The sequence below is a fragment of the Taeniopygia guttata genome, chromosome 3 (assembly GCF_048771995.1).
Source record: "Taeniopygia guttata chromosome 3, bTaeGut7.mat, whole genome shotgun sequence".
Classification (NCBI taxonomy): domain Eukaryota; kingdom Metazoa; phylum Chordata; class Aves; order Passeriformes; family Estrildidae; genus Taeniopygia; species Taeniopygia guttata.
The window spans coordinates 38,163,682-38,191,150 of NC_133027.1; the positions used below are offsets into that span (position 1 = coordinate 38,163,682).

At 42.3% G+C, this 27,469-nt stretch overlaps 1 protein-coding gene and 1 long non-coding RNA gene across 9 annotated transcripts in view; one reads left to right on the plus strand and one right to left on the minus strand.

Annotated features, from left to right (window-relative positions):
• Positions 1 to 27,469, minus strand: part of BACH2 (BTB domain and CNC homolog 2) — a 181,867-nt gene that overhangs the window by 110,818 nt on the left and 43,580 nt on the right. For 3 of the 8 annotated variants that reach the window (XM_072926652.1, XM_072926654.1, XM_072926651.1), the window contains exon 1: positions 24,186 to 27,447. The exons of the other annotated variants lie outside the window; for them this stretch is intronic. The gene's annotated coding sequence lies outside the window, so the exon portion shown is untranslated. Of the gene's footprint in view, positions 1 to 24,185; positions 27,448 to 27,469 lie in introns of those variants that run through there. 8 annotated transcript variants of the gene reach the window in all.
• Positions 9,350 to 11,374, plus strand: LOC140683681 (uncharacterized). Its single transcript, XR_012054965.1, has 2 exons — positions 9,350 to 10,940; positions 11,143 to 11,374. It is a non-coding gene; the product is annotated as an uncharacterized lncRNA (long non-coding RNA).

Below are 27,469 nucleotides of genomic sequence, written 5' to 3' on the forward strand. Positions count from 1 at the left end.
AATCTTTCCACGGTGAATTATTTTCAGTGCAAAAAAATAGGAGACCAACAAATTGCTGGATAAAATTTGTGCTTTAAATAATAAAGCAATTAATGGCATTTTAGCAAGCACACATTCTTCTATCCAGAAATAAAATCCCTATTTCATCTCATCTAAATTGCTTGGTCAGCTTCAAATAAGTGCAATATAAATCTCCTTCCCATACTGCTGCTGTTATCTGCGATAAAGGGAAGAGACAGAAGGTAATCCTGTGTTCTGTATTCACTGACACATCATTTTCATGCTACACTACACTGTAATTTATTTCTAATGGGATAAACCTCTTGTAGTCTTCCTGCATTGTTCAGCCACACACACATCCCCAACTGGTACCAAGATTGTAGGACTGGCAGGTGCAACACACAGGGACCCTGCTTGGTGGATTTAGGATGTCTGCTGCACATTTCAGCAAGGCTACAGCTGTGAAAATAAACAGAGAGACTGTATAATTAAGGTACGCTTTTATTCCTTCCCACCCACTGCCTCATGCAAGCAAAGCAGTCAAAGAGTATGACACTTTTCAGTACTTGTAATTTCCAACTAAACTTTTCATTTTTCATCAAATCAGATTGAAATGATGCAAAAGGACATGTGGAGCTGTGAGAGATTAAAGGACATGGAAGCAGTTGAAAGTGAGAAGCCCTTATGGTTTTAGCCACAGCAGAGGTATAGTTTCATACAAAGGAAACTATCTTTGATGCTCTTTCTCCTGTCCTTATCAAGAGGAATACAAGTAAGTAAATCACTCTATGAAAATCAAGCTAGGGCCATGAAGAGCTACAGTTTTGTTTACAGTAGTTTCATAGCATTTTGCAGAAGAAGATAAAAACCTATGGCTCAAAGGTTATAAAAACTTTCTTCAAATTAGAAGTTTGAACTGAATATCCAGTTATTCCTGATGCAATCCTGAAATGGACAGGTGCAAACAAAAGGCTACCTACGATTTTCCTGCAGTAATTAATATATTTTAGAGAACAGCCTCATTAATTTGTACACTTTTCTCTGTCAAAATGTGCAATACCACCACAGATACTTAAGCTTCTGCCAGTTAATAAACACTATTACCAAGCATCATGACTTAAAGAGACAAGAATCTCAGTTTTACCATGCCTTTCACACCCACCTCTCCAGCTCTGCTGATAGCTACACTCACATAGAGAGGACATATTACAAAGTAAAATATTGTCTAATTTGCTGTCAACTATCTGGCTACTTCTACAGCTTAATCACCCCAGCCACTTACAAAAGGATTAATTCCGTCAGATTCAGACGGAAGGTAGAAACTTACAGCTGTGGCAGTCAGCTCTCCAGATTCCCTTTACTGTCAATGCAAAGTGACAGTCCCTTCCAGGGCACATGTCACACCACTGCAGGTACCCATCTTCAAGGTGGTGAAGGAACCCCTTGCTGCCTAGGGAAGGATCTAAGAACTTCACTGTGGTCACCTGCACATGGACAAACTCCAGCTCAAAAGGGGCCTGGTAGCAGAAGAGCTGGGTCTGGTCTCCTGGGCAAAGGATACCTGTGTCACTCATAGCAGTGTTCCAGCTGCTTTTCCAGCTCCAGCTGGACTAGGGTCCTCCGTGCACCCCAAGCCCCTGGGAAGGATGGTAAGAGCAACAGCCAGTCTGTAGAGAACAGGCAGGACAAATGCAACACCAGCACCAACAACAGGGCTGCAGCTGCTTTATATTGCTTCTTGCTGCACATTATGAATGTTAGCTCTGGTTTACCAACAATTCATGCTTCAAGAATTTGAAAAAATACCCCAAAGGCTAATTCCTCCTGAACTCCATCCCTGCTGCCACAATCCATTTGTATTATGACTTTGTTCTGGGGACGTATCTGCAACCACTTATGCGAGGGGCCCAAATGACCTGACCCAGCCCAGCCTGGGCAGGCAGTGCTGATCATGTCCACTCTGGGTCACGGGCGAAGGGAAGTGGTCCCAATGAGGCTGGCTACTCCTTTAGCAGGGATTCCAGCTGAGACCTGCGAGTGAAGCTCCCTGCAGAAACCACCAAGCAGCCTTGCCAGCCGCTCCTGGGGCTCGGCAGAGCACGGGCCAAGGAAGCCCTCGGGCAATCAGATCTGCTCCCACAGCAAGGCCCAAGCCCTGGCAACAGGCCTCTGCTGCATCCCAGCCTACCTACAGGGTTTGCTGCCAGTCTGTATTCTGATGTCTGCTGATGTCACAATTTCAAATACAGCAGATCCTGAGTTCATTGAGGTTTTAGTCATCTGAAACACCCTCTTAAATGCAATCCAGATGAACTCCTCGGCGTGGATAGAGGCTGCCCTTACTGTCTGCAGCCTCACTTAGTAGACTGTTTTCAAAAGGGAGCAGAATAATTTTATATGGACTGCCTTTCACTGTGGTTGGAAAGGGGATCCTTGATCATGCTTCCAAGGTCATACCCTGTTTCCGAGCATCTCTGGGGAGGAATGGCAGCATAACTCACACCACCAGCTCAGGAAAGCACTGTGGGTGTCTTTACTGAGCTGCTTGTGTTGCCTACCAGTTCTCAAAAGCAAAATGCATGGCTTAGCTCCCCCTTGCAAATAGGTGACTTTGTACTTTGTCACCTGGCTACAGACACAAAAAGATGGTACCATGTAAAACGTGCAGGTGAGTCTGCACCTACTACCACAGCTCACCATGCTGCTGCAGAGGGGGCCAGCTGCATGAAACAGGACAGGCTAAAGCAAACCCTCAAAAGAAAAATGCTTGGTCCTAAATTTGTAGCGCCCAGGAGCCACAGCTATCCTACAAGCCTACAGGGGAAGAACTGAAAGGGCTAAACCTGGCTAGATACTACCTGGTCATGGTAAATGGTAATAAATGCCTTTGAGGCATGTGCAAGTAAAAAAGCAAGTTAAATCTGGGAGAAAGACATTGGGATTCTCACTCTGAACAGAACAGTAAGCTTTGGTTTGGGTGCTAGAACAGTCTCCCTAGGCACAGGGCTGGATCTTCTCACCTCAACCTTTCAAAGCTAGGCTGAATGAGAAATATGAAGAGCTTGGCTGGAAAAGCATGAGCAGATGATAGAATCAGTCTTTATTGCCTTAAATTTTTAACTCTTTGAAAAATCAGCTTTTTATCCAATAATCAGGTGACACCACCACTAGGAATTTGATGGCTGTCCCTCAGCATAGGTGTCAAAAGAGAAGCAGCAGAAGGGAGGTAGCACAACTGGCCTAGCAAGAGGGGTGCAAACTGCTTCAGCCCTGACAAAGGGGTTAAGATGCAGTGATAAAAGTAAGAGGAATGAATAGAGTCTGGTAATTTTTCTAAGAAAGCAGGGTTTCCATACAGGAACCAGAACTATAAAGAACGAATAACTGAAGAATCTATTTGTATTATTGATTAAAAACCAGCATGGGATGTTATTTTTGTCCCTATGTTCTACAAACTGGACTGAAATTGCGGAACCTAGACCTTTTTTTTTTACTCTAGTAACAGCCATCATCTAAAACACCAGCTGAACTAAACTCACAAAATTGTATTAAGTATAATATACAAGCACTTTGTATGTACAGTACAAAGCTAAGTGCTACTCTTCATCTCTGAAGACAATCTGTAGCCACACTTATACCATGTAAATATTTATCTATAAATAAAGCTACAAGCAACTTCTTTATTCTCAATGCAGTGTGTGAAACACATGGGGTTTTTCCCATTTCCACAGAAACTTACTTCACCTACTAGCCCCTCAGGACAGCTTGTGAAACTAGAAAAAGTAATGTACTGTCCACTGCTTCTAATTAAAATCTTACAGTATTGCGGTCAGAGAGCTCTGGAGAACTGGTGAGGTCGCGTGATTGCCTTGAGGTCAGACAGCAAAAGCACACTAGACCGGGGATGACAGATTTCTTGGCTTGTCCAGGCAATGCAGCCCTCCACAGCCTGAGCCAGAAATGCTGTCACTGGGAAGCTCTGGTTCCTCTCAGTAACCTAACTTTAAATAGTCTAGATCTTTAAAGGAGAAAAACCCATGTAAGCACACCCTCCTCCCACCACTCCCCCGAGGGTACCAAGAATAACTTTCTCCTCCAAAGCCTTCTTGCACCTGCAGATGTTGCTCTGGGAGCCAATGCGGCTCCAAAGTCTGTGCCAATCTTTAGCCACTCTCTGCAGTTTTTCTGTATCACTGAGTGCCAGTAAGTGTTCACACTGCAGGCAATATCTGGTCTGACCATTTGCATGTTCCTCCAGCTGCTTGAGAGCCCATCTGCTCAGACAGGATTGCTGGCTCCACTCACTGCACATGACCCAATGTTTCCATTGCTTACCCTGGAGAACTTGGGGGACACACTGCTGAGGAAGTGGCAGATCTTTGCATTTGTGACACATTCACTCCATCTGTTACCTAGTATTTTCCCCAGGTATTTACCTCTGGAGGCATGAAACATCTTTGCCTCTGGTGAGTTTCCAATACTCACATCCACATGTTATGATGGAAATAACATCTGAGTCAAGACTCCTAGTTTGGTCTTTACATTTGTATTTTCAATGACTAATTTTGTTTAAGTTGGTAAACGCAGCTGTTGCCTTGCCAGTTGGTGACATTTCCTTTTGGACTTCCCCCCTGGTTGGTGTATCTCTGCCAAGGCATGTAAATTGACTCATTCCTTGTATTCCTTTGCCTTTTTATACAATACTTCAGTAGGAATTTGCAAAAGGTCTCTTGAGATTTGTTTCCTTAAATAATTATTAGCCCAGCAATGCCAGACAGTCTTTTCTTACATGTTTTTTGAACTGCCACTGAAGCATCCCATGCTCAAGATGCTGCATCTAACTGATGCAGCAGCTCACTATCCTACATCCAGCTGTACTTTTTCTTATGGTGACTTGGCCATGTCACCATCCACTCAATGACAGAATGCATGCTGGTTTTACACCAGCATTATCCATTGATGAACCACTCATGCAGCTCCCTACTTGCTTCAATGGCTCAAGCTTGTCAGTGACTTCATAGCCATTATAAATATATACTTGAAAATAAGAGATCAGTCTCCTGAAAAAGGTAATAAACATATTCTCACCAAGAGCTCCAAACAAACCACTGCATCAAACTGGCAGGTGATCTGCCTCAAGCCAGGGAGGAGGAAGTTATCCAAAATCTGGATAGCAGAGGCCATCCAAGAACCTGGCCATTACTTTATCTTCCTAATTGAAATGTCTGAGCTGAAGCTGTAAGAGAAATAAATTAGAATCTCTGTTTTTTATTTTGGTTTGGGTTTTTTTTCATTTTTGATGCTTGTACCAGTGAAATGAACAGATCTTCTCTTCAACTTTTGCAATCGTTTGCATCACTTTTCTGAAATACTTTATCTGAAATGCAATTTCTTTGTATTACTTGGATTAATTTTTTTTGTATTTCTGTATTTCTTGAAGAACTCAGCAACTACTCATTCAACCATTTTTCAGCAATGATCTCTACCTCCAGCTACTCCAAATTGTGGTTTTAGATAGCTTTTCACATCTGCCTTTGTGCTATGAGACAGCATCTCTACTTTGGGATTTTCAGTTCCTTTGGCAAAGTCACAGTGCTCCTCCCACCATCATCATCCTTCTCCTGTCACTAAATAGCTTTCACTTGCTAACCTCAGACAGGCCAATTGGCTGGTAGAACCTGGCCTGTTGTGCAAAGAGAATAGCTTTTTCAGGAGCTACATCAGCTTTTTTGGCAAGGCTATCTTTTTATTTCTCTTGGGGCCTCTATTCTTGTTCTGAAACTGATTTTCTTGATGATTTTGCTGGATGCATTCAAATGTCCAGTGTTGGTTTTGGTATTTTCATCCTTGGAAAGTCCACTGTCTGGGATTGCTCAGCTGCAAACCAGTTACGTTTTTAGCAACACATGGTATGTTCATTTAAGTTATAAAATTAATTTACTGTTGGTAATACTGTGTAATTGTCATTTCATGTACTGCATTTGAAATCTAGTTCAGAGCAATCGACCACTAACTGGTTCCCAGTCTACAAGCTATTTTTCTGCCGTGGAAGTCATAATTAATGCTACTCCCTCTGAGGTATCATCATTGTGCTTCATGAATATATTATAGCTTTGTTTTCATTCTTAAGATTGTTCTTCATCAACTCCTGGTCACGGACAGTTTCCTTACTCAAAGGATTTTACTTTATTCCTCCATTTCCTTCACCTGCATCTCTTTTGTTGTTGCAGCCTTTTATTTCACTGTTCCAGAAACCTACTTTCTGTGGTTAGTTTTTTTTAAAACCTTTCCCTTAAGAACTCTTCAGAGTCTTGACTGGCTCACAGCTTTCACCAAAGCAGGTCATATCATTTCACCCAAAACAGAATCTGCTATTTACCTGGCAAGAACTTTGCTGGGACAGCTACCTTGCCATCGTCCTCTAATTTGCCTCTTTTCCAAGGACAGCTGATCTCCAAACAGAGAGTGTTGTATCACTGCTTTTCATCACAACCATGACTTTTGATCCATTCGGTTTGGGCCATGAGACTCTAAAACCTTGTCCACAGCAAGGTCAATTGAAGCCTTCCTTTGGCCTCTGGGTTCAAGTGGTAGCCTTGCACTGCCAGCTGCTAAAGGAGCACAGCAGTTTTCCTATCACTTACATTCTACTTTATAAGGATGCTGCAAGATGAAAAGATTACGGATACTTGCATTTTACAGTAACAAGAGTCATTTCAATACCTGGCTTAAAAAGAAACCACATCTTATATCTCAGAAATGGCTATGTTCTGTCTCCGGAGCTGATGTAAACTGTTCATACCTTCTTCTGTATGACATTTTGCATTGCCTCCCTCCCTCATGCCCAACACATTAATAGGTTGGTAGTTATCACCACCTGAATCTTACGCAGGTTCACATTAGGACTCCCTAAATATGGTGAAACACAGAAACTTCACACCTACCAGAGCCGGGAGAGAAAAATTCATAATTTTTTTCTTTTTTGGCTACTGAACTAGCTCATATTCTTCCACACTTACGGTGCTATTTGGTTCAGCAGATGGAGAATTAAAAGAATTTTGCCAACAATTTTTACTGCCTCACATGAGAGATGTTAGCTACACTTGAGCCCCATGTGACACAGTAATTTTGGACCTGACAATGGGTAAACTGTAAAGGAAGAGCAGACTTTGTGCTTGAACGGTCAAGCCACAGACCTGAAATAGTAACATTCAAAAGTCAGGTTTGAGGGAGAGCCAAAATGGGCCAGCAGTGTTGAAAAGAACAGCTGTTCATCCTTGCAAAAAGCTTGGTCTTTCAGGGAGACACACTCTACAGAGACGGAAGGAAATTTAACCCAGGGGGCCAGTACCTGGGACCTGCTAAATCATTTTTCCACAGCAAAACTGTAGAGCTCCAATCCCTGTTCCCAAAAGCAAGAACTTTGAGATACGTGGGAACCCCGGGGAGCACACAGGGCCACCTTCACCTTAGTTAAAATCCTCCACTTCTGTAACTCGTCTTCCATTTTAGCACCTGTTGAGCAGACAGAAGAAGAAGAAGTACTTGGGGGAAGAATGCCAAGGGAAAACTTCCTTGTGGAACATTTTTGTTTTGTTGTTCTTTAGCAGGTAGGTGACAGCCATACATATCAACGTGGGTGAGCACATGGGGCTTTCATGGAAGACAGAGCGCCAACGTTAATTCCCAGGAGACTCATCTCACTTACGCGACACCCACGTTCACACCGCAATCACAGCTGCACCAGCTACAGTCGCCTTGGAGCCTCTGCTCTCAAAATGCTGGTTAAAGATATCCTAAATCGCAATGCCATCTCCCATTATCCCAAGTCCTCTGTCAGCAGACTCAAAATCAGGATCCTTTATAATAATGGAGAGATTTACCAACACCTTTACCACTAATATAATCTGCCAGGAAAGAACTTTTCATCATCTGTTTTAAAATATATATTAGTCTGATCACTTATTCCTTATCCACATCATAGAACAACAGCACTGAAGACCAGCTATACAGGAGCTCCCGATGTTTGCAATTTGCTTACAGGACCCAAATTTAAGAGACAGCATCACTGCATTTAGAAATGTCACATCAAGGTTCCCAGTAGCTTCAACATTTTCCATTTCATTAGATGAAAGAAGGGGTGGAGAAAGTAGGAAACCATATTTCTGCTCCACTTACCTGACACATGCAAGAAACTGCATATAGATCAACTGACACAACCTCTCAGAATCTTGCTGAAACACACAAACAAAGCAAGATCAACCCAGGCAACTAGAATTTGCTGCCGTGTTTGAGAAAATGGTTTAAAACTCAGAAGGTTTTGGATACTTTGGTTGAATGCTTCTAAATGAATAACTGTGCACAAGCATACAGTGAATAGCAGATTTCAGAATTCAGTGCCTATCCATCTACACCACTTCATTGGTAATCAACAGATTATCTTGTTATGACAATTTAGCTACAAGTCTCAGCCTGGAAGCATTTCCCTCCCCCCTACACCTAAATCACAGTCAGAAATGCTCTGAAGGAGATTAGGGAGACAACTTTGCCAAGCACAAAACGCTGACCTAAACGTGTTCCTGCTTAAGTAGGTGGAGGTTCTAAATTTGACTGAAATGGCAATGTTCAGTCTAGCCCTTTTGTGTCTTTCAAGATTTGTATAAGCTTTTAAAGCCTCTCGTTTATTTTAAACCAGGTTTTACTATCCCTAGAAATATTTTCTGGTCTTAGCCTTTCTGCTAACATACTGACAAACTGCACATACACATATTCTGCTGAATCTAGAGAAATGACAGGGTTTGTGCTTCACTGCTGCATCTGAAAAAAGCAACAGCTGCAGGTGATGCTCTGGCTCATGCCAGCACTTGGTTGTGGTCTAGTGTACAAGAGGGAGGGCTGCTTCAAACAATGTGCTCTGTAAGCTTTTACATTGTAAGCAAGGAGATCCCAAAATATAGGCTCCAGCATTTATTATTTTCATCCATACAGCACTGTTAAATCAAAGGGATTTACATGGATTAGCGAAGGACAAAATTGGTCTATTTTAGCAACTGTAAAATGACATTAGATTATAAGTCATCTCACACTCCCAAGATTAATTACTTCCCAACTCAACGTATTGAAAGGTTCTTTCTAACAGTCATGCCAAATGAAAAAAAAAATAGTGTTTTTTTTTCTTTTTTATTTTCTGTTTTAGACATGATATAGTTTAAAACTGAAATAATTAATTGGTTAATTTTCTTTAAATAATTAAAAAGGAGCACAGGCTATGATGCTTGGTTAGAAACATCAGACAGTGGCTGCTACCAACTCACTGAACCCTGAACTGTGACATCACAGCTGGCCACAATGTAATTCCTTTTGGAAGATGGAGCTCTCTTACACACCAGAGAGGTTGCTGTTCCCCCTGACCCAGCTGCTCCTGAGATTCTCACACGTGAATAACTGTGCCTGTATGGGAACATTCAGAGAAAATGTCACAGAGGTTTTGAAATGATAACCAGAAAACACACCATGGTATTAGTTCTGCTCAACTTTATAAGAGCTTGAATTTTAGTTTTTATTAGCTTCTGCAAGGCTGAATTTCCCAGAATGATGTAACTGCTGTCTCAAAATAATCTGAAAATGTTTTTTTCTGTCCTCACACTACAGCTCTACATCTCCCCTCTGCTGAGCTATGTCTAGAATAGCTTATCTGAGATCAACTCACACGTTGGTTTCTAAGGAACACAAATATAAAATGGGCTGAAGGATACCTAGGATGACGCAAAGAAACTTGTTTTGCACACACAGGGGTACAACCACTTTGTAAGGAATCCTCAGCCACCAAAGGACACGTGGCAGCTGCCTGCCTGCACGCTGTTCCCCATGCACGGCCTCCGCAAGCCAACCGCGCCCAGCCCAGCCTACAGAGCGTGGCTCCTCTGTAGCTGCTGACAAACAAAGGAATTACTCGCTGTTAGTCCAGTGAAGAGTGCCAAAGGCAACAGGTTCTTAACACAGAGACTGCGAGGACACTTGCTCCAATATCCAGCCTCAAGTGCTGGCTGGGGGCTGTTCTTGAGGCTGTGACAAAACCCAGGGCAACTCAGGCCAAGGGGCTCCTGCTCCACAGACAGCTTCATGATCCCAGGGTGGGCAACTCTGACAGCACCCGAGCTGAACTCCTGGGAGTTGTACACCTAGACATGGCATTTTCCTCCAGAAGGCAGTTTATTCTGGATGCTTCCCTTTAAGATGTTTGCACCCATCCTTCCATCAGCAAATGCAGGGGCTGGTTTACAGCCCCTGTCCTGAGAACTGCATCTCCACAGGGCTGCGTGTGTGCACTACAGTTTAAGCACTTTGGGACCGTTCAGAGTGAAATGCATAAAATGCTAATGTATTACTAGACTCCCACAATATTTTTAAATAGCATCTCCAGTATATAGAACTATTTTACAAGCAAGTCAGTGTTCGATGACACCAAAGATTTTTATCTTTTAAAGTTTAAATATCAGTGAAAAGTGGGTGTTGATAGGATCTGCCAGCAGCATAAACAAAATGTACGAATCCAGACTAGAAATGAAACGATCTCTCCACAACAGGGAAAGTAAGGCAGCACTACAGAAAAATATTCCACAATACACAGCATCTTGAAAGTATTGAACAAGCAAGTAGAACAAAGATTCCAAACCACATTTGGACATGTGCTTCTTCAAGCAACACGTCAAAACCACTACCTTCTCCTCCCCTTCTTCTTGACAGATGGTCTGACTGGGCCCGAAGCCACACCACCAAGCTGTGATCTTGGCAAAAACTACAAGGTAAATAAGGCTGGGCACAAAGTACAACTGGATGGGAGGCATGTGAGTGCTGAAGGATGAGATCCTGGCGATTCAGACAGCAGCACAAGCTCATCTGAAACAATGCTGCAGCACAGTGCCAAGAATGCTCTAGAGGTAAACACTACATAGTGAGGGCTATACCCATCTCCAGTTGAGGAGATGCTTAAAAGGTTAAACACTTTTTTGTTTAAAAGGTTAAATACTTCAAGTTTCCTGGGCAAATCCCAACTATCCTCATTTTATTTAAAGCTACTACAAAAAAACCTCCACCAAAATCTCAACATTTATTGATTTTTGTTTTCTTCTGTGCTGCTAGAGTGGTGTGAAGATGCAAGAAAGCACTACCATGCTGTTTTGCAAGACAGGATGTGCTTCATGGGTTCCAAACCACCTCTATATGGGCTTTGTAAGATCAGCTGATTCCCTCCGAGCTAAAAAACACTGAGGAGATGCCAAGTCACATTGTTTGGGCTTTTTTTTTTTGTTTAGTGTTGTGTAATGGAACCATCTGCATGACTACCAATCAATAATCATGGCCAGACGATAAATCCCTCTGTTTCTGCAGGTTTGAATGTCAAATTACCAGTGCCATTTGAATTCTGATTCGTTTTAAACTTCTGATCAAAGCTAACATAGCTGGGAAGACAGTGCTTTCCACGTTCCGCCTTCCCCCCTCCTCACTGCTCTGAAATCATCTGTCTCAAAGCCAGAAGTCTAAATGGAGTGTAGGGCAAGTTCAAAACAGGGAGGGTTGCTGTGAGTCTACTGCCAATTCCACTCTGCAGTCACAGCTTGCTCCCACAGCTCCATTAGCTGCCTGCAATCAAGGGCGGACGACTCAGTCCTGCTTGCTGTCCAGGTTTAATAGGTTCGGCTAGTTAATGAGCAATGGCTAGATTGCATTCCAAGACTTCACATCATTTGTAAAGCAATTAAGTATACACTTTTTGAACTCCTCCAAGAGAAGGGCCTTGTTCTACTGAGAGGATAACTGGAAAGCACAATTTTCAAAACAGAATAGCACAACACAATGGGAAACTGTTAGGATACTCACCTTCTCCATGTATCATGCTGAATGTATCGTTCCTTTTCCACAGATTTCTCAAGAGCTCACTTACCTCTATACCCCTGGATTATAGATTGCTCTTACTAGATGAAACCAAGAGCTGTGAGCCACTGGGAAGCATCTCAGTGCATGTTCAGTGCTGACAAAGCAGGCTAAGGAGCCATCGAGTTAACAAAGCAGATCTTTAATCTGAAAGCCACTGCAAAGGCAGGGGCACTTTTTGCATGTATACTTTTTACATGTATTCCCACCAGAGAACTGCAAGGCTCCTTGCAAACAGCAGAACACTTATACCTAGATTTACAAAGCTCAGAAGCAAAGTGACTTGAGCCCTCAGGCATTGCTCACAAAACCAGGACCATGTCCTCAGAGAACGAAACTACCTCCTAAGGCAGAACTAGGGGAAAAGCAAGTGTTTCTATTTGACTCACACACGCTTATTCACCCCCCAAACTCTTGCACTACTGCTTTAACATAGGTGTGCAGTGCCCCTTCTGCACAATTGTGTGTTTTTAAACCCTCACTTCCAAGGCAGAGATCCTTTTGTTTGTTATAGGGAGGCAACTCCTCTAGCAGTACAAAGGATCCTCAGCCTTAAATGGCTCATTCACAGTTGGGCCAAAGTTGCATCTCCCAGAGATTCTGTGGGCTGTCTTTTCCATGCTCTTCAGCTGAACCTGAGGAAGAACGGAGTCCTACTGGCAAGGACTTTTCTAAAAAATATGCTACTTCTACATTACACCAAACGTTGAGTGCCATGACCACTAAGCTATTTAGTAGATGGCAGCTACACTGAGAGAGCATACTCCTCCTCATGTATGAGATGCACAAAAGTCTGGATACTTATTATAACATCTTTACTAGAAAGGAAATAAACCAAGAAAATCTCCAAACACTCAAGGTCCCTTCACAACCTATTTCTCCAAAATCAGGAATAATATTCCATTTCTCTGAGCACATCCACTATCTAAACTGGGATAAGTTTCAGGAGGAAGAAATCTTTACTCATTTACCAAAAGAACTTCTCATAAAACTTTCAAAAAAACTTCTGCAACAACACAAAACTGGTCTTTTTACTTTAAATGCAAAACCTTGGTATGGAAAGAAAGCACAGCTGAAGTGTTATATAATTTTTTCTTCTATTATTCTCCATTTCCTTTCCACATGCCAGTCAAAACTATAAAATACTTGTGGGAGAAATGCAGAAGGCACGGTTTCACATTCCAAAAGATCTATTTCCATGTGCTGCGTACGAGCCAGTCGACCACCCAGGAAAGCCAGGCAAATACACTTTGGGCCCACCAGTGCTGCAGTTGCTGACGAGCAGCCCTTCTCTATCAGGGCTTTGCCCTGTATTTACTATGAGAAATAAGCATCAAGCAAGCTTCACATGCCTCACAGCCAAGCCTGTGGCTGTGGTCACCTCTAAGTCTGCCCTGAAACAATACTGAAAAGCAGACCAGTACTTTCTCCTCTTGAGAAGGGATACCAAGTGCTAACATATTTTTAATAAACTGGCCACAAAAAATTAAAAAAATTAAAAAAAGAAGTAGATAACCTTAATGCAGATGCCTGTCATACTATCACCTGTGTTGTCAAACCCTTTGCCCTCCATCCCAACACTTTGAGCCCAGTTTTATTAGAGAAATGAGAGCGAAGTTGGGTCATCTGTAGTCTTGGGAAAGGGTATGACCAGCTATTTTCTCTCCCTAAGAACCCTGGAAAATGTTACTTTCTTTTCATAAATCAATCACAGAAAGGTTTGGTAACTGTTTCAGAGTCACTAAAAATTAATCAGTCCCTGAGAGGCCAAGCTGGTTGAGAAACTGCTGGCTGGAGCAACAGAAGTAGGCATGACTTGCCTTCAACAAAGCAGAAGGCATTTGGTTTTAGTTAAAGGGGTAAAGGGTAGTAAAACTCGGCCAAGTATTTATTTAGTGGACCAGAGTGCCTGCAGCAATAGAGGAGGGTGAGACAGTGTGAAGTTTTTGTAATCCCAACCTTGGAAGAGAGGCAATTGAACTCTGGTTTCACTGTTGGAATAAGACAGCACAGAAAACCTTTGGTATGTGCCGTAGAAATGATGATTTATAGAAGCAATGGGGTGTCTGTGGGTGTGTAAAACCAAAAAATATCTAAAAGCTCTAAAAGCCCTAAAGCTTGCCCAAGACGATGCCTTTTCTTTAACCTGTTGGCCATTACTTTCTGCCAGTTCAAGACAGTCAGGAGTATGAGGAAGCAATAAGCCCCTAGTGAGATTGTTGCTTTGCAGAATGATGCTTTCAGTTCAGCAGTGGGGAATGCTGACTGGGCATCACTGAAGCATACACTTGAATCTCTCCAGAGTTAAATAAATAAATTTAATAAAAGTTACAAGCAGTAACGGAGCTTTACGTAGTCTTGACCCAAACGTCCACTCAGTGGTGTGGCTACGTGATAATACTTCAGTACAGACTAGTACATGCACCTACCAGCTGTGAATTTTTTGGCTCTCAGTCACGTCCCCCAACTTGGTGTGAGGGTAACTTAACAGGAGTGGGCAATGAGAAACCCCCAGCTCTGGATTCATTTCACCTCTGGTAAACACAACTGATTCCCAGTTCATGGCAGAGCACAAAAAACATGGCGGTCCATCCGAGGATGCTGCAGAGACTCACTGGATGCGTGGCAGAGAGCAAGAAAAAACAATGAAGAGGAAAAATGGGATAACCCTGCAGTGTTTAGCTGGGACTGTCAGGCAACAGTTAATGCTGAGGAATCTTGCAATTCTGTTTATGTTCTTTCAGCACAAGCAGGTGTTGGGAAGCCCAGGATGGGAGGGGCATGCAGATTAAAAAAAAGAAAGAGGAACCACTTTTTTTTTTCTTGTGTGTGTGATCTATTCAGATGAATCTTTTTTACCAACAGGCTCTCTTCCTGGAATCAGCACAGATGCGCAAGTGACACTCTGGCTCTCTGATAAACACACAACATACTAAAATGTCTAGGTTATGTTGCCTGTTTGTAGTGGAGGTTTTGATGGGAGTTCTGGGGTTATTAAGTAATTTTTAACATAGACATTATTAAAACCTCCCAGCTTTTTAAAATTTAGATATGTTTGGTTGAAGTTTTGTTATTTTCATACTATTATAGTCGTGTTCTGTAATGCTTACCATCTGAAAAGTGAGATATAAAGGACACATATCCATTGACACACATCTCATTTCTTCCCTTGGACACTTTGAATACAACTGTGCACATGACTTTTACAGTGACAGATTTTGTACAGAGGAATGCTCTAACCTGTAGATTTCCCTCCAACTGCTGCTGTTCCTTGTCCAGTGCCACAGCTACCTCTCTCCCTTTTTCTGCAGCTCTTTGTTACTGAACGTCAGTGTCATTGGTTGACATGATTAGTGTGGTTGACATTATGCCACTGCTCTAGGAAACAGGCAGAGGGCAAAGGGAGAAAAAAAAACCAAAACAACTACACCCAACCCAAAACCTCTAGCCGTCTTAAGCAAAAGGAATCAGGCTCAAAGAGATATAACTAACCTCACTCTTCCCAGTTAAAGAGAAGGTCCTTGCACTGCAATAGACGTGGCATTTCAATCAGCTCTGTGCTTGGAAAATGGATGCATTTCTGTGCCCCAGCACATATCCTGGAGTGCTTTAGTTCCCAGACATTAAAGGCAAAGGTGGAATGGGGGGAGGGAAGGGGAGTGAACAGGAAATAAAATGGTTAAAACCAAACAAACCAACACAAACAAAATAAAAACAAACCACCAAAAAATGCAACCCAACATCAGACAGGAGATAAAGCCTGACCTATGATTCAGCAGATTCAAATGCTCAGAAGTACAACAGTTTATGTGCGCTACCAAAAGACAGCAGCAGTCCATTACACGTATGGATTTGCAGCACTTTGTCAGCACTAATGACGTTACCTCATTAAAAGAGATAAATGCCTTACTGTACTACCAAAAGCATCTGCTCCTTCCTTCTCACCTGTTCTCCATCAGGGCGATTGACAGCAGTGCAGTGAAAACAAATCAAAATACAACACTAAACTCACTTAGAGGCACTTGCTAAGGTTGCTTTGTATTGTTTTAATGTCAAGTTTTTCCTTTTCTTTTAATGGGGTTATGCTATGCTTCCTACCAGGTACCTCTTCTGTTGACATTAAATCAGCATATCAAAGAAAACAAAGTTCTGGGAACCACCATGGCCCATCAGCTTTCAAAGGATTTCTCAGAAAATAAACTAATGTCTACTTCAAATAATTCATTCACTGTTGAGTAAAATGATGCAACTTCAACCACACCAGTGGTGAATTAGGCAAGGGGGTGACAATGCCTTCTGTCTGCTAACACTCTTCGACATGTTGCCACGCTCAACACAACAATTTTCTTCCAACAGATTCCTCTCTACATGCAAAGGTAGCAGTTTACAATAATGAATGTTTTATGCATTATTCCTTTGTGTATAAGGTCTCACAAGTACACATTATTGAAGTCTATTAAACTCTCTATTTAGCAGAATTACCAATGTGCCTTTGGGGAAATTATTACAATGAAGCTGTACTGGTATTTAAACTCCAGTTGTTTAACAATCTTTTCCTAATCACCAATCCAGGTATCAACATTAAAGTGCAGTCAGACTTTTTCCAGTGCAGCATAAACCTGTCTAGGAGCTGCTTATGAAAATTCATTTAAAAGAATGAGTATTTCAGCTTGGCATGTTTTTCATAATTAGCCTCAGATAGCTTGTGCTTTAAAATAATAGTAACTCCTTCCTGATCCTCTTCACCAAGCAGAACCCTCTACAGTTAAAACTGGTTACAGAATCAATTAACTATTTGCAGGCACACCGTTGCTGTCAGCATACCAATATCTGCAAGATACCAGCCCATTCAAGGAAAATTTGGCCAACAAGGTCCCATTCTTTACAAATGGCTTTTCTGTGAGAAAAAAACCCATCCTAGGTGCAAGGGATGGAGCAGTCCAAAAGCTGCCTAATCCCAGTGCATACCTAGGTCCCTCCTCTGGTCCAGATACAACTCAGAGCTGCGTAAAGCAACAACAGAGCAATTACTAACTGTTTTTGTGCCACTCAGACCATTTCCCTTGTTCATTCTGCACAACAGAGCTATAGCTAGCTACTCTCTAAAGGTGCCTGTTTTTGTGGCAGTGAGTCAAATTTGGTTCCAAATTTGTAATGTGTGTCTGTACCTGCCGTGACAAGAACAAATATTTTTCCAATGGGAAGAGTCTCATATTCTCAGGGGAAGAGGAAGTAAACTTCGCCATACTAGAAATCACAGGATTCAGCTTCCTGAGGTGGGGTAGAAGAGACCTAGGTCTCAACCCTTCAGGTTTCCTCCATGACCTTCAATAAATCACTGTGTTCCTGCCTTCATTTTTCATCAGTATGAAGTGCTTAGGTTCTATCTATGGGGCAGTCAGGCTCTCCAGCAAAGACAAAAGATGTCTTCTCCTTGCTACTATGTTACACAAGGAGTTTTACAACTTCAACACCAGTTCAATTTTCAGTCAACCTTTAATGAAAAAAACAGCATTAATTTTTTGAAAAAACACTGACAACAATCTTACAAAACCATTAATCACAGAAACAGAATATAAGTAATGGAGCTGAGTAAAAGGGCTTGACATCTTTTGAAGATACAAAATTTAGGCCATCATACGTGCATATTTTGATATGCCAGAATTCAAACTTTATGTCCAAATACAGATAAAGGGAGGACTAAAGCCATCACTATAAGCTTGTATGTGTACTAAAGATATGAGTCATTTACTATCTGCTCTTCTTAGCTCTAAGGCAGACCTGCACAATGAAGTTGTTTCCACCAGGACCAAAAGTCCTTCAGAGAACAATCTTCAGGAAAAAAAGCACAGCAAACAGGTGGGCATATTTTAGTCATACACTAATTTCCCCATAAATCAATGGACAAAAGCTCTTCCTTTCTCCAGTTACAAACCCAGACCCAAATCACCTTCTCTGTTTTACAATCTCATTGACATTACTCAAGTTACACACACACCAGAGCAGATTTTGTCCTTGGGGGCACTGAGAGACCAAATCTCCCATAAATAGAAAAGGAAACAATCTGTTCACCTTCACTGAAGTGGGATGAGGAATATCCCTTTCACCTAAAAAAGGAGACATATGTGTAAGAGACAATGGGAAATGCCACTAATTTCACTTCTTCAGTTTGCCTCTCCATTAGGAAAGACTCTTATGTACTTAAAAAGTTTTTCAGGCTTTAAAGGCTATTTTATGCAGCTGTAGATCAGAAACTTCTCTAAGCCAAAAGTATCAGCCGTTGGCTTAGAGAAATTGCTGGTGTCTACTTCACTCTCTTCCATCCGGTTTGATAGCGGTGATCAAGGGTGCACTCTATTGCCTGAATTTGTCAGTCCCTTTTCCTATTACTTACTTCTTTACCTCAGCACTGTTCTCACAGCCATGAGGTCAGATGCTTCTGCTGAGGTGTACAAAGTCCAACCCCATCTTTAGCTTAGTTTGTTGTTGATTGGCTTTACCCCATCAAGCAGATTGTGGTCAGCTTCGTAAGCGCCAATGCTGGCACAAGAGAGAACAGGGCAAGTCCTGGCCAAGGACAAGGCAGGAAGAGAAGGACAATGAGCAGTTGTAACTGGGACTGGTGTAGGCCGCCACAAAACCTCTAGTCCCTGACATGTACCAGAATACATCATACAAAAATACCCCAAGTGCACATTGGGGCATTTGACACTGAGACATTGCAATATGTGTATCTAATGTTCTCATCTTGTTATAGCATTGTGTTGATCACACCAGAGGACAGACCTCACAAAAGCACCTGGCAATACAATGTCACTTATTCCACAGTACTGGGCATAGATCGTCATTTGTTACTGTGGCAGGTGGACCAGCAGCCACCCCAGCCAAGCTGTCACTTTGTCTCTCCTGCCACCTACTGTACTGAAAACCAAAATATGTGTCATCAGCTCACGTGCATTTCCACTTGTGTTTGGAAATACCAACCTTTAGTTCTTCTAGAAATGCTACTTCATGCATATGGGAACTCCCCGCTATCATCACTCCTTCAGCAATGCTATCCAGTGTTTCCTGTTGAAGGCTAACTGCAGCACTTGGAGCTCTACTTAATTCACTAATGCTTCAGGGTTAAAATTAGCATTAAATACTAAAAATTCTCCAGAGTTTAGAGTGCAAACCCCTCTTCCCTTTGCCCCATGGAGAACTAATAACAGAAGATTTATTTTGAACAGTGAACATGCTATGATACCCCACAAACCTCTGCCCCTTAATTTTCTGTTACATCAAATGATGTCTACAACACTCACAGGGGGCAAAATCCAGCAGAAAAGTAATTCCCCACTGAGCGTGCGGTTGTTAGCCCATGGGCAGGGGTGAACCTCCTGCGCAGATGAGCTGCACAACTAAATGAGTGTTACCCAAGAACAGACCTGCCCCATGCAAGAGTCTGTATCAGACCGTGATTTACCCTTGTCCTTTTAACCTCTCGCTCTCAAAATGCCATCTGAGCAGGTCTGGCTGTGCCACCCATACCCTCAGCAGCAGTGCTACCCATAACGTCCTCCCCATGCAGTCCCGCTGCCTGCAACATCACTGGCTGCAAAAAGGGCTTCACTGATGCTTGTGTCCAAGCAGTCCATCCCAGGAGAAGAATTCTTTAATCATAACTATCTGGGTTCTGCCATCCTACCAGACACCATTAACCATAGTGAACAGCATGGAGAAGGGCAGCAATGAGTCTGAGCTGGTCCAGACTAGTCCAAGCCCACCACAGGGGCTTCAAACCCATTCAGCTGTACTATGTGGAAGCCAATTAGCAATCGACTCAAAACCAAACAGAAAGATATCCCATGTTAGTTCTCCCAGGATGCACAACAAGTTTAATTTTTCAGTATTTTATTATTAATTTTGAAAAGTATTTAAATAGAAATCAACAAGCTGAATTTTGTAATAGAAATTTCATTACTTTCTAGTAAGAAGTTACCTTGTGGGTGCTGGTTTATTTTCCCATATATGGTATTCCCTTTTACCTAATCAACAGCTTGGAGCTCTGTGACAGCAGCTATCTTTGATAAAAAAAGTATTCTGATGAGGGAGGAAGGTATCCAACACTTGCATCAAATGTATTTATTTATGCTGTGGCCACAGTAATCAAGAGGTATTAAAATGTGGAATGAAACATCAGTTAAGTGCATTTTAAATCTGATTTTTCCCTGGTTGCAGTAAGGAAATTGTTGATTAGCAGAACTCTTTAGGATATTTACAGGCTGCAGTTAGTGAAGCAGATACAGAAGATAAATTGCTCCACTCCTGCTAAAGCAAGTCTTACTTTTCCAAGTAATAGTGGGCCTTTTATTTTAGCACTTAAAATTTGATCAAGTGAGAAAAAAAATACATTAATATAATTCCACTCACTCCCAGATAAACTTCTCTGAAAAATGAGGATATTTCTTTTCCTTAAACAAATCCGACGAGGCTATAACTAAAAATATTTTTGTAACACACAGAGTTCAGTATGAACACTGGAAAACAATTGGCAAGAGCAATTGGAGTGTCTAATCCCAGCTCTTTAGCCACCAAAATGCTTCAAGAGCTGTGATACATCCACTTAAAAACCAAATATGGCTCACAAATAGCTATTAAACATGAATGAACTTATCAAGAAGCAACAGTATGTTCCCATTAATTGTACAAAGGCTGCAAAGAGGTGAAAAGAAAGATCTTTCAACAGCATCTGATCAGAAGTGACTTTTGCTGACACCAATTTAATTTATAACAAAATCAAGGCAATAAACTAAAGGATCACATTAGCAGTTAGTAATGCTACAGGAGATATCAGTGAAAAGCTAATGAAATGAACAGAGCCTTAAAACAACTTGATATTTTTTAACACTGACTTGAAAACCCACTACTGCAAAGACACTTGTCAGAGGGTACTTGGACATCCTTGCTAGCAACTTTCAGACAACTTTTAAGAATCCCTAAGGATGCTCCAAGGAAATTTAAGAAGGCAATTTTATACATAAATGCTGTCTAGATTGATGTATCACTTACCAAACCTGCAAAGTTTAATCTCTGAAATAACTCCTGAGCTTGACCACATGGAAGGCAAAGAGATTTAAGATTGTTTGGTCCATGGCTGATGGAGACTTTCTAACAGAAATGGAAACTGGATGATAAGCAGCTAATAAGCTGCTCCCAGAATTTCCCTTGCTTTGAGAAGGGTGAAGGGACTGGGAGATTTCGGAACAGATTCTACAAACAAGCTGTTAAGAAAAGCCGCTATCCAGAAGGCTCGACAGGAGGAAAAAGGAAGCAGGGAAATCACAGTTAATGGGATTTGGCTGCATCCAAGAAACAGCTAGGTTTCAAATACATTACAAATAGTCCTGCACTTCACTGCATCAATTCATTGCTGGATGAGAAAAATGTACATAGATTTAAAGCTCCACAGAAACTTAGATTGATCTGTTTAGAATAAATCTTGTCTCTCCCCTGAAATACCCTTTGGATGAACACATGACAAAGAGGAAATTGCCACCACTACACGATAATTTCTATATTTTTCTGTTGGGGGGAAGGCAGGTTAGGGATTTATTTATTTTGAGGTTATTTCCTAAGCCCCATAAATGGATGCTAGTCTCATTCACCTTAGATATCACTGCAGAGTACTATAAAGGTTGCCTAAATTTTCCAAGGGAGACAATCACTATCCTGTCCCATCAAAAGGATAATGTGACATCAAACATAGAGTTATCTTTCTCCTAGTGCATCTCTCCTTGGCACAATATAAGGAGGTTGAGCAACCTCAGCAGGAGGTTCTCAGTACCTCCCTTCCCAAACCTTGATGGGGACCTCCTGCTCATCCTCCAACCAAGGAGGGAGAGAATTAGTAGTTTAAAGCTACTAATTGAAAGCAAAATTGCCATAGACAATATCCTCTACCTTTGCAAACTGGTATCAACCACAAGACGTGATTCAACATGTATGAACACCATACTTATCCCTCCTCAGATCCCAAAGGAGGCAGTGCCACAGTATGTGCCAGGAGGGAACAGGCCAGCAGCAGAAGAGAAATTTCTAGTCTAGTCATGAGACAGACAGAAGAATGGATATGATAGGAGAAGTGAGATAAAAGAATTAGGGGGCTGATAGCATCAATGCACTTTAAGAAGAAGGAGAGGAAGTTGAGCGGCTGCGAAAGAGGGGGAAGGAAGAGTAAGGCTGATTTTCCCGATAGACAGGTCATAAACAGTTCCCGAAACCTGCCTAATTGGGCTGGTTGTCTGACGTACAGATGCAAAAAGTAACACATGTGGCATATTTGAAGCGGAAAAAGGAGACGTTGAGGACTGGGGCACTCTGTAGGGGAATGAACGACCTACAAGTCTTTTAAGTGCCATAAATAGAGATGAGGCTAGACCTTTCAACCAATAATGAATGTGAATGGTTAAAAAAGAATTTTGCAGAATTGTCCACTAAGACAAAAATCTTAAAAACTGGCTCTTCACAAATGCCTTTTCTTTTGGAAATCCCACACCCACTGCTGAAAGATTAGCTTTACAAAGTGAGAATTTAACTGGAATTGCAGCTCTGGGTAACAACAGGAAATGTTGCTCACAGCAACAGAAAATGTAGGATGATTAGGTTTTTGGGGAAAAAGGGAAAGAAAGTTACAGTAACTATGAAGACAGAATAAATAACAGTGCTGTTCTTCTCCAGGACCTTTCCAAGGATCTCAAAGCAATCTACAGCCACTCCCCATTAAAGGCTGCTACGGCCACAGCTTATTGCACCACCTAGGTCCCAAGCCTGGCTGTACTTCTCATCTTCATAGCTCTGTCCCTCTGCTGATCCCCACACCAGACATCAGCTGATGGTCAGGGACCCCATGGGGGGTTTGTGCCCTGCAGGATCCCAGCTGGGACTTGGGGTGTTGCCAAGTGCTCCTTGTACATAAGTAGCGAGGGAGCCTCATCAAAAGACAGACAAGACAAAAGGTTTCCACCAAGTGAGAAAACTCCAAGCACAGAAGGGAAGGCCCTCCCCACACTGAACGTGCTGTGCTCAGCGGCGCAGCCCAGCAGAGCAAGTGGGCTGGGAAAGCCAGCCGTCTTTCAGACAAAAGTGTAAAAAAGCAGCAGGAGGAGAAAAAGGGAAAGACAAGGTCAAGTTAGAGGGAGGCAAGCTCCAGACAAACCCTCCCTTCCCCAGAGGAAAGCACCTCAACAGACACTGCTGTGGAGTCAGCAATGCAGAAGATACTACTCAGCAGGGGAACACGTCAAATACAAAGCCTTGTTTACATGCTCACCCAAGTTCTTTAACTGTTGCTGAGAATTTTAGGAAATACTTTACATTGGACTTGTTTTATTGCATGTTTCCCACCAATTTCCAGTTCCAGTTTCTACTTCTGTTCTTAATTTTTAGTCACCACTGGGACAAAACAGTAACATTTAGATACTGCCTTGGTAAGAAAACTGGGAGTTATATTAACAATACTTAAATACAGTCTATTTAAAGGTTTGAATGCATCTTGTTAGAACACTGCATAAATTAACCCAGCCTAATTCTCTAGGATGTAACAAGATCTGAAAAACTCCAAGTTTCATGTTCTCTCTTACCACCCACTTAAAAAACCAAAACCAACATGCTGGGGTTAGCTTAGGTTGCAAACGAAAACAAAATTCACATTCAACTGAATAAATGCAATTTACTCCTTGATGCAACAAAGATGATGCCACAACCAGCTCAAAACCAAAGCAAGAAGAAGTTCTCTCCCGCACCCTCCATGCATATCCCCCCTCATTTTTGCTGTTAGTGATGCCCCCCCAAGCCTGTCTGCTCAGGATTCTTAACCACTTGCTCCATCCCTCCCCACTGTCTGAAACCATGCCTGGATGGAGCAAAGAGTGCCCTGCTGCTGCTGGGCTCAAAGTCTCCACCGCATCGCTTGCACTGGCGGCCAGACAAAGCAAACTCCAATTGCATCACGGAGCAAACTCATTTTCCAGCAACCTCCCAGCCCGGAGTTTACCGCTACTGTAATCCGGTGCTGTCAACAACGCCGCCTTTGTTGCGCGCCCATGTGCGCCGCTCGCTTGCTGGTCGGGTTGTTGTTTTGAGTGTTTTATGGTTATTTTTTTATTATTATTATTTATTTTAAGGAGAATTTTTGTTTTAAATGAGTAATCTGTTTTCGAAAGATTTCCCCTCCGTGCTGGCTCCACCCTGTACTGTAAACGAGACATTACCTTATACAAGAATGAATCTGCTGCATTCCTCTGTCTAGCTGCCTCGCAGCACATTTCCTACGCTCACAGCAGCCCCAGCAGTGCATGCTCTCCCACCCCTTCCCCCCCACCTTTTTCTTTTTTCTTTCCCCTTTTTTTTTTTTTCCTTTTCACTGCCTCGCTGTGTTTTTGTGTAAATGATCTCACATGACTCAACAAATCCATCTGCCTGGAGCAGGCCAAGTTTGGAGCCTTCCCAGGAGGGAGGAGAAGAATTGCTTTGTGGAAAGGACCTGGAGCTTTGCCCTTTCTCTGGCTCAAATTACCCGCCTGTCAGGCCTGACGGATTTGGCTAAAAATAAAAGGAAGCGGGCCGTGAAAAGGAGATGAATGAGCTCAGCAGTTCCTTAGATAACATGGGGTCTGGTGTCGCCCAAAGATCCTAGAGCAGGAACTTCGGATGCCGGACATGTAAGTGTGGTGCTGCAGCCTCAGTGAACTCAGCTGCTTGAGAACCAAAAAAAAAAAAAAAGGCATAAAAAAAGGCAAAACCAACCATATGCTTCTGGAAATAAATGGATTAGACACTCAGAGCAGGAAAACTGCATGCTGTAGATTTGGGCTTGTAAATGGAGAGATTTATGGGGTTTCCAGAGGAGAAAGGGGGTGTGGGGGGGTGTGGCAGGAGGCCGTACGTGATGTCAGCCTCCCGCCCTGACCAGGGAGCCTCTGCATCCTTCCTGCAAATGCCTGCCCAGCGCCCGCAGCGGGTATTAAGCACTTAGTTTGGCAATGTAATGACACACTGCAACAATCTGTAATGCGAGGCAGTCAGCAAAGCCCTGGCTCGAAAAGCTTTTTCTCCTAACCATTAACCATATGTTTGGCTCCGCCGCCGCCCAAGCGAGCGGGTGTTCCAGCGCACCATCTGGTTTCTATCCACACAAGCAACTGCAAAGCACAGAGTATTTCCCTCTGGAGCTGTGTCTTCCTCCCTGGCCCCCAATCCCCACCCAGCTCCCCACTCCTCTGCTCCCCATCTTCTTCCTTCCACCCCTTTCCAGCAGCAGCTTCACCTCCCTGTCTCACTAATGGCTCGAAGCAGTGGAGACCACAACCACCCCACCAAAGGTGCAGCGGAAGAGCTGACTTGTGCTGCCTTCTGTGAGCTCACATGCCTACACGCAAGTGTGTACAAACACACACAGAGGGGTTGCATCCCTCCTCACCAATGTCTGGGGTACTGCATTAAAACGTGTGTTCTTGAGTGGTCCAGAAGCTGCTGCAATGTCCATCACATCTTGCTCACGCACACATGCGCACAGCAAGTGTTCAGTTTGGATTACATCAACTCTGTGCCGACACTGCAAAAGGACTTCAAGAATGCACCTAACAACGGGAGGACCAATAGCAGCTTTATCTCCTGCTCTCAGGCAGGGCTTTCTATGCACATCAGGTGTTGATATGCCATCCCACCAAAATAAGAACACTTTGGGGGGGACAAAAAAGAAGTACAAAAGGAAGAAGAGAAAGATAAATGGAATGAGAGTGCACTGAAGAAAAAGGAATGAAAATATTTACTTTTCCTGTGATAACTAAACAAGCACTTTCTGAAACGATAAAAAAAGCTTTCAAGTGTTATATTTTAGAAGGCCTTGTACCATATGTTTGCTTTACAATTTTATGAATTCTAACTACTATTTATGTTTTTAAAGCACTTCCATCATTCCGTTTGTTTCTGAAGTACCTATGGGACATCAGCAGTAATTTTCCCCTTTTCAATTTAAGATTAATCATGACCTATTGCAAGTAGGTATTCAGGGATGCGAGCAATAGGATATTCAGCAAATCCAACATTTGCTCCCTTAAAGTAAGTTTATATTCTGCAATGAGTCACACATACAGTGTTTATCCAAGTTACCAGTGCTACAAGGGGAAAAAAAAAGCCCATCACATTTGCAAATACATGGAAATCACAGCTGTAAGCACCCAGATGCTTATATTAGGACTTGCTTCTATGACTGGATATTGATTTTTTTAAAATAATGTGTCATTATACCAATGTTGATACAGCAACCAGCTTCCTGGAGTATGCAATTTAATACCAAAAAGAAGCTGGCTTTAGGAAATACCAAATCCACACCCATTCATATCCTTTTTAAACATCCTTCTTCATCATGACTATAGCAATGCAAAGCCACAACTGCTTTTTCCCTCACCTTGCACCTAACTAAGAAAATGCACTTGCCAGTTAGTAAGAGCTCTGTCTAAAGCAATGAACTTTGCTGATCTCAATAAAATACTGCAGAACTTCTTCAACTCTTGCTAGAAACGAAGAATCTACATTGGAAAGGATGATACATATTTTTCAAACTTCCTCCGTATGAGAAATCAGTGAATGAAAAAGCACACCATAGGCCCTTATCCCAGAACCAAACAGGCATGGGGAAAACCATATGCTTGTGAAAAGCCTCATGACTTCACTAGGATTGCCTAAGAAGATTGAGGATAGGATCTGCTCCCAATTACAAATGTGGAGTGCAATTAGCACTGTAAACTCCCCCTGCCTTCATTCTACACTCCCCTTGAGTGAGGGAAATTAAAATGATTAAAACCATGAGAGATGCATTTTAGCTAGGAATTTACTTTTCCCAAGAAACAGGATCTAAATATATTAATGTCCATTACTTCAAGATAATATGCTGCAAACATTAGTAGTATGCTTAAATATCACACATTAGGTTTCCTACAACCATGCAATGAGAAATTGTCTTCACACACAGAAAACAACCAGCAGTCATTCTCTAAAGCAGTAAAGGTTTAGGTCTGGGTCTTTCAGCAGATAATGATCTGCTCAGATCCAGAAATCCTTTTAAAGGGGGAATTCAAGGGAAATATTAATGGATTCAGGGTTCTGCAGTCTGAAGGGACTGCTGATCATTTGACCTTCTTCCATGAAATAGGCATGGAGCTTCCTGCCTACATCAATGAAGCTGTAAGAGGTTGAAAGAGAGAATCTACTAGGTTTTTAAAAAAAGCCCGTTAACCCCCCCCCCCAAAAAAAAACCCCAGACTCAGATACAACAGCCTGACATAAAGGAGGAAGCTACTGCAGCCCTGGCATCACTCCCCAGCACTGTGAGATCACCCACATCCTTTCATCTGGTCTGAATGAATTACCAGCCAGCTACTGGGTCTTGTTATACCTTGTCATCTTCCTCTACTCCTCAGCCCCTGACAAAGGGCCACTGACAGCCTGAAACCCAGCCAGTTTTTAAAGCACAATAAAAGTGGTGTCACATTAT